Raw genomic sequence first — 16,770 nt, forward strand, 5'->3', positions numbered from 1 at the left:
GTTATTGATAAGTTTACATGTCGTCCAGCTATTTTGTGTAGTTCAGTTCTTGAATCGATAATAAATATGACAATAATTGTGTGCTTTTCCATTGTACAGTACCACTTCATTACATTTTAGGATTACAGGATGTGAATAGATAAATCCTCCACACTCTGCTATTATGCCAACGATTACTGTGCCCAGAGCTGTTCAGTGTAAAAACATAGCAACTACCAGTAAGTATAACCCCTTTTAAATATTCCTCCCATAATGAATTACTGCCATTGATGAACCGACCCAAAGGGAAGGCAGCCAGAGATCAGTCAGTGTTTGCAGGATTCAAAATTGCTCTGTCACATTAGTACCCGTGTGCTCATCAAAAGCTGTAAATGTGTCTGTTCATTTCATTCTGAGGTCTTCATTTAGCTTTTTTTTTTTACGATTTTAAGCTGCATTTTTTGGAAGTGGCTGCTTTTACAAGCTGTAAAACAAGTCTCTTGGAGGCCTTGCAAAACTGAACGTGAATGAGATTCCCTTCTCTCACTGTGTCTTTTTTGCTTTGTGCTTTGATCACACCATCCCATGACATATCCATCGTCAGCTTTTCAACTCCTCCAGGAGCGGGCCAAGCCTAATTGGTGCTACGAGGAATAAATCAAAGCAGGAAGCGGGACTTGTTCCAAACACAGCTCATAATGCACTAAAAAGCTCTAATGTTTCCTGCGACTGTCCAGTGAGTTTACATGTCACCTCATGTAACATTTTCCGAACACAACGGCAGCTGATGTCTGGCTGTTAAAGAGTGACTGTGGTTTGACATTACACAGCCATCCTGTGAGGTACCTGTGCTGCTCTCTTGGTCCTTATTCTAATCTTATTTAACAGTCTCTGCCTGACACGCAATTCAATGCAGGCCCCCAGATTGGAGAGTTTCCAAACAATCCTGAGCTCACCCAAGCTTGGAATTGGTTTTCCGTGGAACATCTCCCTCCTCCCTTTGGGCACTTTACCAATTTGACCAAATTTGTTCCATCACTGGTTCTAAGTACCAGAAGTGTTTTCTGCCCACACTTGGACTCGTTTCTGCAATTTGCACATTCTTTTCAGAACATTAACAGCTTTGTCAGGGCCGGAGCTACCGGCTGTAGGAAAGGGGCCCGTGTTAAATCGAGGGGCGGACTACAGAATATATTAAACACAACATTAACAACATTTCAATCAGTTCCTATCCTATATACACCTTGAATATACAGGGCTATGCTTTATTCTAACCCCTCCTATTATGCATTTATAAGCAGTATGTAAGCAGCTTATACATGTTTTTTAACAGTTATAAGCACAAAAGGAGACTTGAAGTGCTTGATAATATATTTGAAAACATTAAAATGGAAAATGGACTGTACTATTGTTTTTCTAGTCTTCCGACCACTCAAAGGGCTTTTACACTACATGTCACTTTCAACCTTTCACTCTCACATTCACACACTGATGGCAACAGCTACTATGCCAATCTCCAATCAGAATCTATGCACATGCATTCAATTTGGGAGTAATTTGGTGTTCTTCGACACGTGACTTTTAGCACTCAGGGATGGAACCTCCAACCTTCCGATTGAGTGACAACCGACTCTACCACAGAGCTACAGCCGCCCCGGCAAGTCATCTTAAAAATTGATACTAACAGTGTGCAACCAGACAATGAAAGACTGATTGCACTGTATGACATAGCTGTTATAATTAAAGATGTATCGATGCCATTTTGTCCTTCCAGATACCGTTTCGATGCTAAGGTGGCTAAATATGTACATATTAATGGTGAAAAATACAATATTTTGGGAGGTTTGATGAACATTAAACTCTCTGCTGGCACAACACTGTTTTTGTTTGTTATTGTCACATGATAATTAACCTGTTTTTAGGGGCTAATCAGTTATGGTATTGGCTTGGTGCAATGACTGTCATATGCGCCAATACTCCAATACTACCCAATATCGTATTTTAGGCAGCTGATACTGATCCTTGTATTGGTATCAAAACAACTCTAGTAATTATCCATCCATCCATCCCACTTTTAACATCCTGTTTTCAATGTTCCATGTCTATCCACTTCTGTGTGATTAACTATTTATTAAGTGCTCATGTACTGCATAAAAACGTTAATTAGAGAGTAGAGTGGATAAATATATAGACAATTCTTAAGCCTTGTAATTTATTATCTTGACCAAACCCTTCTTTACTTGCCTATCTGTTTATATGTTGGGGCTTATATTACCATGCTAATATTATTAGTGTCATTAATCTGCTGTACTTTGTGTACTTTGTATGCAAATGTAACCCCTGAGTAACAGATGGAGGATAAAACCTCGGTGTCACTTTCTGACACTAAGGCTACCCTCATGCTGCTCTGGCTCTCTGTGACTGATTAAAAAGCAGCACAGCTCCACAGCAACAATATTACACTTAAACAAAACACTATTCTCTGTTCATAATACTGTCAGCCCGAAGCACTGCAGCCAACTAAAGTTTAGCCTCTGTGCCTTTATAATTTGAGATAAATATTCTATGCCACGGAGGCATCTGTCCGGTTGATGCATATTGGGTATACAATGGGCCACTAAAAGTTGATATACTGTAATGGCCTAAGATAATTAGAGTTATAAAACCCTCCATAAATGCCCCATTGAGATCAGGAGTGTAAGATTATGCCCACAGAAATGCACGCCCACTGCTTTTTTTAATTTAAGGGATGAGTGTTAGCAGAAATATCATTTAGCCATGTGATCGCATTGGAGGTGTACATACAGATAAAGAGCGGGATGCTTCATAAAGCACTGCTTTAGAGTTGGGTGATAAGTGCTTGAATTATAAGTCAGCTAATGTGAGCGAGCGAGTGTAAACTTTGCAGCAGTTCTGAGGCGCGAGCTGCTGCAGCGAACAGCTTCAGGCTCCAAAAGTAATTAACAAAAACTTAAAATAATTTGAGCTAATTCTTCTCTCACTATCTGGTAGAGAATGATGCATTACTGTATACGTTGATTATGAGTGGAAGGAAGGCCTTTATCTGCAAAGTGAATACCTTATGCTGAGCATGCGTCTTTAAAGAGGCAGCTTGAGGGGATATTTGCAATGTGCATTTTTCTCTCCTCATTTTCATCTGTGACTTTCCTCTTTACAGCCACGACTCAAATGAAAACACTTTGTCATTACATGTCAGTCTTCACCTGCAGGAAACAGCAGCCGCCACTTCTGAAACAGTGATTTTGTAGAGCATTGTTTTGTAAATGTGTCACAAAATCCCATTAAATAGGGCTTTTCTCCATATAAAAGGTTGAAACACTGATTCCTGATCGCCTCAAAATGCTGATGTAGGGTGCAGAGAAAATTAAATGCCAAGTTTTTTTAATTGTTTTTGTTTTAATTACCAGAAAATAATTTATCTTTGCTCAGACTTTGTTTGTGTGTGATTCGGGCACAGTTATATTATGTACACAGCAGCATATGAGTTTGGTAGCAATTTATTTGTATAATTCTGCAGGGCCTCGTGTGATCCCGGCCCGCTGCACTCAGGCAGCCCGGGCTCTGCTGGTTCCCTGTGAAAGCACAGAGTCAGAGCTGGCCCCATTTAATGTCCTCTGATGGACCCGGCCTGTTCTTTATCTCTCTCTCTCTCTCTCTGTGCATCATACCGCTGTGAGTGGCTATAACAGGATAATACACTCTGCTGTATTTGTTTTTAGACCATTGACTTGAAACCTTGTTGATATATTTATATCAGCAAATGCAGGTAAATGATGTTCTCTGCTGCTCTTTATTTCCATCATGAAGCAGCTGAGGAACACGTTACATTCAAAATGAAGCTAAACTGGAGAAACATTACAGCATTATATTTAATTTAATACATGTTTCTGTGAATTGTGATCCTGCAATAAGTTCAAACCATCATGAAGGTTATAAAGTTCCATTTTTGTTCAGACTTCTTTAGAGAGGAGCTGATTGAACTCTAGAAACATTCCAGGCTGCAGCGTAAAAAAGGACGGAGACTAAAATCCGGCAGCTTCCTTCGTCTCAGTCTATGTTTGGTGTAATTATTTAGAAATAATGAATTGAGTAATGACGGCATAATTTACAGCTTTCATTAATCTGGTGACTGTCTGTGATAATCAGTTAAGCTCCACGGTGAGGAGAGCGCACATCCAGTGAGTGAGTGCTGCAACCTGCGCTATCATGCGGGCGAAGAGAGATTACACAGCATGATAGTGGACACCAGCAATTTGTGCATGCTTTAAAATACTTTCATTAATGCAACTTTATTCTGTGCTGTTCTTGAATTAAGTTTCAAATCCAGTTTAAGTACTCTGTACTGTGCAGAGAGGCAAGATCAACAGATTGATAAGAAGCAAATCGGGTAATATTGAACAAGTGATAGACAGTGATGGAAAACAGGCAAAAATATGAGTTAGGTTTGGTCTGAAACCGATCCTGAATTTTGCACATCCTCCAGACAGTTTATTTAAAACAACTGGCTTATTATTATGTCATATTTTTAGCTTTAATAACAAAACTATTACTGAGCAACCAAATATGTTAGCTGTTAATCTAATACAGCTGCAAAACGACAACCTTATTGCTGATAATACTCTAACTGTCTGCACTTTGGATCAACTCCTGTTGTATTTTGAATGTGCTATATATAAAATGACCTGATTAAACATCTTGCAAACATTTCCCTATGCTTTAAAAAGCACAATAAGTAAAGTAACTAAGTAAGAAGTGTTAAAAAAGTTGCATCTTTCTTCCACTTGTTCCAGAAACAGTGTTAGTTTCTGTCCACAGGCCAAAACACTGCACAAAACAAAGGTTCCTCATATCCGCCTTTTAATGGCACAATTAAGACACTCAGGTTATTCGATCCCAGGAGCAACATCCCAAACATCTAGCTCGGAAATGACACTGTACTCTTCCTGCTAATGCAGTGTTGTATCCAGCAGGAGGGGGGAGGGGGGGGGGGCTGTGTTAAAGCAATGCATATGCAGGTAACAGTCTCTCGCCAAGCCCGGCGTCCCAGCAGCCTTTTAGTGGGGATGTCATGTTTGCTTCCTGGGGATACGGACGCCCAACTCAACACAGCAAACCCTACTTAAAATCTGAGCATATTCAGGCCAGTGGAAGATAACAGGATTGCACATGAGACCTGTGCAAATGTCTTCTGAAGGGCATTGGGATAAACAGGCACTTGTCTGCGCCATGGAGGGAGGGTGGGGGGTCGGGTGGAGGAAAAGTGGGGACTTGGGATGGGAGGTAGTAAGGCAGATGGCCTCCTCAGCTAAAGTGCAAGTGAATCCTCCCTACCCCTCCTTTTCTCCTCAACTTTAGGGCCTCGTTCCCGCTCATATTGTTTTGTATGAAGGCCAATGTCCTTATTTATGATTTTTTCCGCTCAATGTGTGCGCTTAGAGACTCCAGTGGTGGAGAAGTTGCCATGACTTTCATTAAAGCCGAGGCCAAATGAAATATGGATGTGCAGGGAGTGAATTAGAGTGATGGAACGGGCCAAATATTGCCTTCGTGGTGTCTCGGCAATACTGTCTTTAGGGGATAGACACTCAGGCCTGTGGAAAGTAAAAAACCCTCCCCAAGTTCATCACATTCATCAGCAGGCCGGAGAAGTTTACCTCCATGCAATGTTGATGTCAGTATTTTGGTGTAAGAGGAAAGGAAGGGGAATATCTGTAACCTTTACCTGTGATGACGGTTTGACCTTAAGAACGAGATTCTAACAACTTCAGTGTTACTCCAACAAATCTATTATCCCTCTGACATTCAAATATCAGCGGTGCTTAAAATGCAATTTGCTTTTAATGAATTAATGAAATGAGTCAGAACAAGAAAAGGTACAGTACTTCATTAAATCTTTTGACACTTGACTATATCATATAGGAGAGCAGAATAAAACTGTAATGATGGAAGACAAAAAATTGAGTCACATAAATTAATATTTAAGCCCGCTGCATGAGAGAGATGTCAGTTCTTGGAAATGGAGCAATAAAGACAAAACTGGCACTTTATTTAAACTGCTAAAAACTACTGTACAGGACATTAAATATCATATTAAACTTTAAATACAAGTGAGCTGCCGGGCATCTTCCTGAGTTAAGATTATGTTGCATCAGGAAGTATAAGCTGCATATCTCAGAGTCCAGATTAAACACAACTCATCCAACCTGAAATATGGACTTTTTTTAAAGCCATAAATGTGCAGATGGAGGCTCCGAAGTTCTCTTTCAGCATACTGAATAATCGTCCATCGGCGCCACAAAGTTGGATCCATTTGGTCCCAGCTTGTTGTCATGCAGCATAAATAAAATGCACCAGCGTCAACAATATGAATTCAGTTCATTCAGCTCAAAATAATCCCAAATAGGCCCTGGTGTGGAAAAGTTTGCAATGTGAAGTGAGTTCACCTCATGAGTTTATTCAACAGCAGCAGCAGGCGGCTGCTTCGGCTTCCAGTGTCTTACAGTAAAATGTAAAATGAGAATTAATCCCCCCCAACCCGCCCCTTGTTGTTTTGTTTCAGGATTACTAATCACACTTCTCCTTTCAAGGACTTTCCACGTACACATTTATTATGTTTAGGCCCTAAATCTAATTTGGGTCACATACATATTGAAAGAGGTGTCAAAGGCTTCCACCTTCACTGCGGCATATTCATGGAAAGTCTGTCTAAGCGGAGCAACTTTTGCAGCACCAAAAAGTGTATTCTGGTGGTGGTGGAGGCGTGGGGAGGGCGCCGAAGTGGGAAAAAGAAAAGCTTAATTGAACAAACTAATGAGTAGTTCTTATTTCCATTGGGGATGTGCCAATGAGATTGCTGGACAGTTTATCTGTGATAAATAAATGCTTTAGGAGCTAATTAGCTTTTAGTTCCTCAGGGGAGGGGGGTGTTGAGTGTCCGAGTGTGTGTGTGTGAGTATGTGTGCGTTCTGTAAATTGCCATATCTTCAAGTCGACACAAGTCCACTTCCTGTTCTCTCTCTGAACACTCCCCTCACTCGCGTGTTTGGTTACTCTAAATTCGTGGAGCTTCCAGATTAAAACGAATGTAAAGATGATAATTACTTTCTTCTTTAAGTGAAAATCACTTTGTAAGTTAACACAAGGTCATCCTTCTCTCGATATAGTAAAATATATCAAGCAGAATATCGTGCTTCTTGCTCCAACTTAGAGGCATAGTTAAGTTTTTATTCACTTTCCTGCTGCGAGTGAGAGGAGAAGTTTGATACCACTCTGACTCTAAGATCAACCAGTCAGATAAATGATTGACAAGTCTTACGTGATGTGATCCTCCGCTTTAATTTCCTGACTTTTATGTTTCATGCTAGTTTATACTCTAAACAAAAAAGCATTAAAGGAAAAGTTTGACGAGGCTGCAAGGGTGAATGTGACATGTAGTGTAAAAGCAGCTTGGAGTGGTCAGAAGACTAGAAAAGTGCTATAAGTACAGTCCATTTAACATTTTCATTTTTTGCCAGGAATTAGACGACAAGACTCCCAAATCTGTCCGTTCAATACTAGGCTAATGCCAGTAGCCAATTAAGCCTGGATTCAATTCGATTCGTGTCCGCCGCGTTCCATGTCAATGCTCGTGGTTCCACAGCACGCCGCGTTCTGTCTCCAACACATCCCAGCAGCGTCGCTCCGCTCTGCTCCGCAAAAAATAAGCGGCGAGTCTACTTTTGACAGAGGCTGCTTCAAACACGCGTCAAGCTGAACGGAGCAGATCGTTCCAAACAGGAAGTCAGACACGAAAGCAGCATAGAGCATCCTGATATTTAAAAAAAAAACCAACATGTACAGACTCCCGTTTTTATATCCTATTACCATGTGTCCTATCACCGTGTACTCACGCGTGGTAGGAGCACAAAAATCACGGAATGATCCAAATGAGCTGATAATCATCCTCAGAGGTGAAAACTAAACTGTTGTTTGTGTGTTGCTCTGTTTTAACATTGATGTTATTGCGTGATTTCGCAATTCCCGCGCGATTATAATGTAGTGTAGTGTTTGGCCAAGCGCTCCGGTGTGCTGCAGACCAGAAACGCCTCCTGTGTGCTAGAGCGCGCCATCTGATGGACCAGAACCGTAGCGCACATGGAACGTGGCGAACACGGATCCTGTGGAATCCGGGCTTTAGACTAGCTCTGTCTAAAGGTAACAAAAATGTAACAGCACCTTTAAACCTCACTGATTAACATGTTATATCTAGTATGTTTAATTTGTACAACAAACATAATGTGAAAATGACATGAGGTGGTTATTGGGTAAGTTCGTTTGGGATTAAATGGTTGAGAGGCTAGCAGTTTCCCTCTGTTTTCAGTCTTTGTGCTAAGCTAAGCTAGCTGGCAGCAACTTTTCCTTTACACCCAAATTCCTGCTTTTATCATAGCGTTCACATTAGTCAAGTCAAGTCTTGTGTTAACCGCACTTCAGTGGCTCCAACACAACAGTCACACTTGCTAATAATTTCACCTATCACACTATTCAGATCCCCTTCTCTGTATCTGTGTTCGGCTGTTGGGAGATGTAAGCTACAGCCTTTCCTGATAAGAGCATATCTGCCAGTGGGACCACATTGAAGAGTCAGAGGTTGGCCGTATCTCAGTCTCTGGGAAGGCGTCGCATCTTGGCGTCAGGGTCTGGGGTCCCTAAGGCCATGCATACTCAGCAAGGCAAGATCAAGCCATCACTTGACATTGACTATTACCTCCTTAAAGTCCTGTAGTGGCAACATTTATACATTTCAATTTTGTTTGTGGCGTGGCCCGTGAGCTGGTTCAAACGTTTTCCAATTATTATTGTTGAGCGAAGCTGTAATCACCTTATGAATGGACAGTAACTCCTCACAGAGTGTTTTGAAGCTCCATCTTTTGTTTCTGCTTATTATTTCAAAATAAAAGTTTCTGTAACACATCTTGAGCACTGTTGAGGTTGTTCAGGCTCCATAATGTGTTAACTTTTCTTAGGTCACCATATATCAGAAACATTTCAGCTCATTGCAGGCTCAGTTAAATTCACATTAACAGTCTTTAGATTAAAACTTAAGGACCCAACAGTGAATAAATGTTAAGGTCCCTTTAAAAGAAAGTGTTTTTATTAAAGGCTGATTTACTCTTAAAAGACAAAAGCTTCTACATGAATAAGACTGTTTGCAAGGCTTAAACAAAGATGTGTTAAATAAAGCTTTTATCTTTACTGTAAGAATGTCTTTGCATATCAAGGAATCTGCTTTTGTTCATCCATATAGGGCAGAAGAATCGCCTACGTGCCATGGTCAAACATTAAAGAGGGGAATTTCTACCCAGCCAGAGCTGAAGTAAGAATTAGAAGAAAAGAAGGTGAATACAATACGCACCGGTAGAATAGAGTGAACATGATAATTATGCTAAATTATAAAGTGTTGCTGACATCCGTCACCTCAGAATTTCTTTCAACAAATGAAGAGAAATAAACAGAGAACATTCCTCTGTTGTGAAGGAGTGTAATCCTCTTGCCTCCCTGTGCTCTTTTCTTTTCTACTGACAATGATAATTACAGTTTTTGTTGGACGGCTTTCAAGGATTTATCTCCTTTTTGTATTAATGGCTTTCTGAAGCTTTTAAATCCAAAAAGTTTAATTTGTTGCGTCTGTGCGGCCATTGTGCGTTTTCAATTCCCCATACTTTCATTTCAAACACCTTTAAATTGTGACATTCCTCTTGATGTTCTGTCATAGAAAACATTTCCGCAGGTTCGCTCCTCTTAATATAAAGACACAGTGTTCAATTGTTGATACAAAGTGTGGAGTACACTTGAGATTTTCCTAGGGGTCAGCCTGTTTAATTCAGAACTCCATTAATGTTTCCAAAGTACAGAGTTTGTAATTAACATCCAGAGCGAGACACATAAGGACGGCATCTTTGTCCATACCTTCCAGCACCATTTTCTTATCTTACACAGCGATGCTTACGTCTGATTAAGCCAGGTTTAGACATAAGAACAGCTCGGGGTTAGGGTTAGGGAAACAAATGTGGTCATGGTTAGATTGATTGCTGTCTTTTTGCACATTTTGCTCATCCGTCAAACCAATCTGCAGACTTTGTCGCTTAAAAAACAACAAAAATACACAATATAGTACTTACTTTGCATCAGACAGACAATGGCCTGCAGGGAGCGACTCCACTGCTCGCAAAAAGCGGTCTTATTGTTGGAAAGTGACCCTACTTTCCACTTTATTTATTACCTGATGGCCTCGATTTCTAGCTGTGAGTCTGTTCCGATACAGCGAGATGTTCAAGTTTCAAATCACGGTCTTCTTCAGGGCATAGCTACCTTGTTTTTGACAACTATAACGTCCTGTATCAAGATAGTTGCGTACCAATGCATATCCACTGATAACTACATGTAGAAAACTACATACCAGACATGATGTCCAGCCTTCTGTCCCAATCTGGTGCCACCTGGCTCCAAAACTAGATGGCAAATGCCACAATGCAATGTGAGGGTTCAAAACAGTCGTCCACAAACCAGTAACTATGTCCTGTTCTTCTCTATGCACCTAACCAGACCCAATTTTTGTGCTCTTAATTGACTCGTGCAGCTGTTTTTTTTACAGTTTTTACACTCTATACATTGGCACCCACTCTAACCCCGAACATACAGTGTGCAGTATGAAGAAGGCTGTGTTGCTTGCTCTATAATATAACTCACTTTATACCTCCTTTTTCCTTTATTGGATAGCACACTCCCTAAAATCCAAAGCACCACTAAACTGTGAGGTAAAACATCACATCTAAACCGAAAAAAGCATGAAAGTACAACAAGCCATCTGGGTTTAAATCAAAGAAAACTCCCCGCCACCAAAGCCGTGTTGGGCCCGGCTTTTCAAAATGTCCTCCGTGTTGCAATTTGGGGACAATGACTGACAGACCACAGAGTGTATCCCCTCCTTCAAAGCCCAGTCCTTATAAGCATGCTGGGTTTTAATCTGACCGAGCCACCTGTGAGGCTCGTCAGAACTGCAGCCCACGGGGGCAGAGCTGGGCTTCATTACTGCGTCGCTGGTTCTGGCCCAGTTCTCTGCCTTTGCTCTATCTCTCTCTGCCTCTCTATTCTTCACTACCTTGCAGGCACGGTGCAGAAATGAGAGCCGGCTGCTTGGTCCTCCACATCACTCCATGGCCGCAATTTGTCATTTTTCACACGAGATGAAGCCTTTTATGAAACGAAATGAGTTTCCCTAAAATGAAGCGCCACAAAAGCTCCGTGATTAATTTGCTTGTTAGGCTATTGCAGCTGTCACCTGTGGAAGACATCTGGACAGCAGATTGACTAATGCCAGCAGTAGGGCTGAAACATGGCTCTCTCTCTCCAAACCTACCCTACAGTCAGCCTTTCAGTGGGCTTTTAAAGGCGCTGCTCACTGTTTGAAATAGCCCCTTTCTGAGGGGCAATTAATAAGCATTACTTGTGATTGACATGGTAATTAGTTGCATTAATGTGACCATAAGAGGCTTTGTATGGGGGGGGGGGGGGGTGCAGTGAACTGATGAGGGGTGGGCAGCAGACGTTAGGAAACGAGGAAAGAGCACTACGACCTCACTTTAAAACTAATTGTCCATTCGATTACCACCACTCTTTTTGACAATAATTTTGTCAAAAGTGGCAGAGTCTGAGTAACAAAGTATAATTTCAGCTTTCAGATTATGTACTACTTAATCACGCTAATGGTCGATTCAGAGCAGTAGTCCTAGTAGAGACTTTTAAGATGTATCCGAACAATGCCACTGTTGTAAAACTGCTCATGCACAATGTGATGTACGTGTACAAGGTGCACAAAAAAGCATTTTAGGACCAGAGAAGTTAAGTACATAAACTACAGGTGAGATGTGAAAATTAGACTTTGGCTGTACTGTGAAAGGCAGTATGAATGGTGTTAAACGGTTACTATTGTTCCAATCACTCCAATCACTCTGCAGCTCTTTGCAATAGATTATATAAAAAGCCGGCATAGCCACAGTGATGACGACCCATTGCTTTGTGGACTGTTGTGAAGGCTTGAGTTTTGCATGTGGCGGTCACCATCTTGGTTTTTGGAGCCTGAAGTGACATTTATGGACAGGAGGGTGATTACATGTTGCTACACCTTCAATCTCAGAACCAAACGGCTATCGAGTGACGATATAGCCTCTCGGGGTAATGCCGAAGTTTTTGAGCATTTCGGTGTAGCCAGCGGTAGGTAAAAATTCTTTGTCGAGTCTGTTCTGAAGAGTTGAAGAAAACAAATTCTAAAATGCTTGTTTGTTGAACGGAGGTCAGATCGATCGTTTCTGATGCATTCCAGAAAGTCGGGAAATCTAAACGCTGATCAGCTTCAGGCAAGTTGAAATTTTGTATCTAGAGCTGAATGTTAGCTGAACTAACATGCAGATATCTGTTTATAGAGGTTAATAAAAAGGTAAATCGTTGTCAGATAACTGCCGTTGGGAGCCCGGATGGCATTACGGCAGATTGCGTTCCGCCTGCTTTTGCTCTCCAACACTTCCCATGTTAAAGTCAGGTCTATCCTGATTTACAGGTCGCCTAGATAGTGAATGATCAGTTACAAGTTAGCCATTCCCTATAGCATTGGTTCTCACCTGGTCTAGCCTCAGGACCCAAATTTTAAAATTTTTCAACGACTGAAATTCATTTAATGAAAAATGGTGCAGTTTGGACCTGAGACGAGACGAAACAATATGTCAATTTCACAAAACACAGCGGTATAATAGTCGAGCAAAATGACCAGCAGGTGGCAGAGCATAAGAGGAAAATATTCCCTCGACAATTAATTCAATTAGAAGCCTTTTTTCAACTGAAGTAAACCAAAAAAGTGCAACAATAATGCAACTACTGCAGGGCTCATCAAGTTGTAACGGTAGCTATGATTATCCAATCAGTGTGAATAAACTACACTACTACTGCACACACGTCATAGGAAACCCATGTCCTTCAAAATAAAAGCGCAGCATAGACTTTTTAACTTTAGTTTTTTTTAAGCAAACAACCGCGACCCACTGAAAACATCTCTGCAACCCACTTTTGGGTCCCGACCCACCAGTTGACAACCATGGCCCTATAGCATACCCTGCTTTTTTGTCTATTTTAATCTAAATTGGATCATAATCTTAAAAAAAGAACATCATGCTGTATTAAAGAACCCTTGAATATGGGATTGAGACCATAAACTCATGAGGAAAATGTTAACTGAGAAGAATCAACTGAAATTTTCTCTTCAGTCTAAGAGACTTCCTTTTTGCAATCAGTAAAGTCACGCCCCTGCTGGCCATTGAGCAGAATGCAGGTTCAAGGCAGTCCGCATGGACGCCAAGGCTACATCCATTTCTTATAGTCTATGCTCTATCCCCCTCTACAGCTCACAGTTTCAGTTTAACAGTCTGATAAGTAGGCAGTTGTTAGCTATGTCAAAGCTTCATTTAGCCGTTACAGAGGAACAGTATGATGCATGTGGAGTTGTGTTGGTGGATGTTCTGGCTCTGTGGATGCTTACTACAAGCTGCAGGCCTTTTCACTGAAAAAGATTCCTTCTGCAGCTTAAAACAACAGAACACCAAAGCAGTGAATTTGCATACATTTTTACAATTACCTGAACGTATTATGCAGGAAGTAGAAACAGTGCTAATAGTGCTATCACAACAAAACCTCACTTGGAATGCAAGTTGTTGGGAAACTAGGAATGTGGATATACGACCTCTGGTACACTTTGTTAAATGGTCAGTAGAATGTAGTATATGTGAAGGTAAAACTCGTAAAACCAACCATATTTTCCTTAACATTAAGGTCCTCAGCAGGGTCCTATATGTCATACTGTTCTCTTAAACACTTTATGAGGAAGCATTTACACAGCAAACTCCAAAGGTTTGTCTCGTTCCTCCATGTGAGCTGTTGGAGGCCTCGGAGCCCATCGCCGAACACACAGAGTCATGTGACGGTGAACGCAGGCTTATTTTTTAATTATTGAGGAATTAGAGGGTAGCACTGGTTTATTTGTGTATCCTGTGTAATAAGAAAACTTTTCGAAGAAAACCCAGGCTTTGTTGGAATAACCGGCGCAACAGTAAATTCACAAACACAACACAATGCTCTGAGATTCACAGAGCAGAGATTTGATCGGGATATTTTGAATGGCATCCGATGGGTCCTATCTTATTACTGTGACCAATTCTCCTCCTCATATAACTATGAAATCCCTGAGAGAGAGGGCTACCATATAAAGGAGCCTGCTACTGTAACAACAAACTGCACTGCAATGACAACATCACTGAATGACCTAAGGGAGTGTTTAATACACAGAATTACACTCATTGGCCAATTTATTAAGTGCCTGACAGAAAATAGTTCTTTTATGGAGCTTCAGGCCTTTTTCAGGCATTTTGGGATTTAAATTGGTCGACTTTTTACAAACATGGATGTCTACTATTCCGTGCATAGTCTGTACTCATATCTGTGCACTCATGTTCATCACTGTCAGGTTACTTTTACTTAATAGCTCATGCTTTTGTACACATCTTTATAGGTAATGTGCAATCAGAGTATAAAAAGATGGAGGACATTACAGCTCCCTAAAATCAAAGCCTAAACATTTAGAGCGCCCCCTGCTGACTGGCTGCAGTATAGGTCATAAAGCCTGCCTCCTCCATGTTAACAGATGGGACATGAGTCAAACTATAAAATCAAAATGCACTCCAAATAAATGTTTCTCAAACATGGTTTCTGTCATTGTAGTTAGTTCTTATCATGCTGATTCACGTCCAAGTTTAGTTTTAATTAGTTATTTGATGCTGTATAAAGGATGATTGACAGCTCTGTTGACCAATACGGCTTCTGCAACCGATCTGTTTTGGCTTAGCAGAGTAGAGGAGGAACGGTAAGAGGAGATGTAACTAAAACAATCACTTCAGTCATTGAATCATATCTGTGAGCGTCTGCTTCAGACCAACAAAAAGAAGCTGTTTTGCTGTTAAACACACGGTGGGCGGGATACTTGCTGTTTTTCCGGTAAGTTAAGTGTGTGATTTGGTTAGCGGGAGTGGCAACGTTCGCTCCACCCGCCGATCTCTACTGCGCAGACTCTGGCTCCAAATGACGTCACCATCGCAAGATGGCAGCACCTATCGCAGGGGCTATTTTGGCATCACTTCTGTACAATGAGAGCAGATGGAGACGCGTCGTCCATATTTATATACTGTACAGTCATTGGTACAAACTCAGGACATGTGGTTGCATTTTTATTCAAGAAAAATGCAAACAAAAAGTATTTCCAAAAAGTTTTTCTTTAGTTTCAGCTGAGGTGGAAAAGTTGATTAACCCATACAAGGTAAATGAAAATGTGTAATGGAAACAGACACATTTGACTTAAACATCCACTAGAGATTCCACTCTACTGAACTCCTAATATTAGCTTACAGTAGGAGATGGAAATGAGTATCATTTGCATTTTATTTTGCCTTTTGCTGCAAATTTGCTCTGAATTTAGATGTGTAGCCCTGCCTATTAGGGCAGGAGTTAAAGATAAGGGTTTGGCATATCTCCTTTATTAGCTGGTTTATTATATACAGCATGTGTCCTAAATCCATACTACAGACTAATCATGAGCAAGTGCAGTGTATGTTTGTTTATATACCTACTACCTCCTCACAACTCCAGTAGCTTCTCTTTCTGGGGTCCACATAATGTGTATGTGTGTAGTGTGCTCACACTGGAAAAGTGACTAAAGTAAGTGTACACAAAACAGTCATTATGCATACTAAAACCCCTTGAATATTAAATGTGCTGTTGACGGACATTAATCTCCCACAATGGAAAACACAAGGAAATGGAAGCGCTGCTGCAAGAAACTCAAACAGAGCCAACCCAGAAAACATAAAGTAACTATTAATTTTATAGTCTTTATTCTCTCTTACTAATACTCTTTAAAAGTTTGGCGTTCGTGAATAATTTCCCTTAAGCATTAAACAGGCAGGTTTGTTAATATCCAGCATATAACTGCAAAAAAAAAGCCTACCTGTAAAGAGTGCGGTGCAACCTGCACAGAATAAGTATGTCGGAGTGTTTCACAGCATACGACTGGATAAAATAGCATCTAGCAGGGAGAGAAGAAAATATTGTACAGGTGGGCGTCAGTGACCTTCTAGGATGCTCAGAGGCACCGTACATCCATGTATTCCTTTTCTTTGGAAGCACTTCGGATTCTTTCATAATACGATTTCACCCATGACATGATTCAGTATAAACTTGAAAGCAGCATCGCTCTCTCCGTGTAGATACAAATCTCAAAAGAGTGCCACTAACGGTTTCTGGTCAATGTTAACTCTTAATTACATTGAGTGGCGTGGGTCTGGCAGCTCTCCTGCAGCATTTGTTTAGCTCAGGTTGAGATGTGGGATGACTGTTTACAACATTTAAATTCAGACCTGCAGTGTTTTCCTGGTGCTAGTTAGCATACCATACTTTGTTTTAGGTGTCATGCAACACCAGGTAGAGGACACGAAATGCTTGCAAAGTCGTATAATCAGCCTCCACCTTACCATGGCAGTCCTCACAAACACCAAACCACAAGGGGAGTGAAGGGCATTGTTCAGTGTAAATGCACTTAACTCCTTGGCTAAACTTCTGCTGCATCCCTGTAGCTACTGCCTCAAAGTCATTTTAGACAGAACTGACAGACTAATCTTGCCCCTCCCAGGCACTCAG

This window comes from Semicossyphus pulcher, unplaced genomic scaffold (assembly GCF_022749685.1).
Source record: "Semicossyphus pulcher isolate SPU_LCO1_2020_fin unplaced genomic scaffold, fSemPul1.0.p SCAF_1, whole genome shotgun sequence".
Lineage (NCBI taxonomy): Eukaryota > Metazoa > Chordata > Actinopteri > Labriformes > Labridae > Semicossyphus > Semicossyphus pulcher.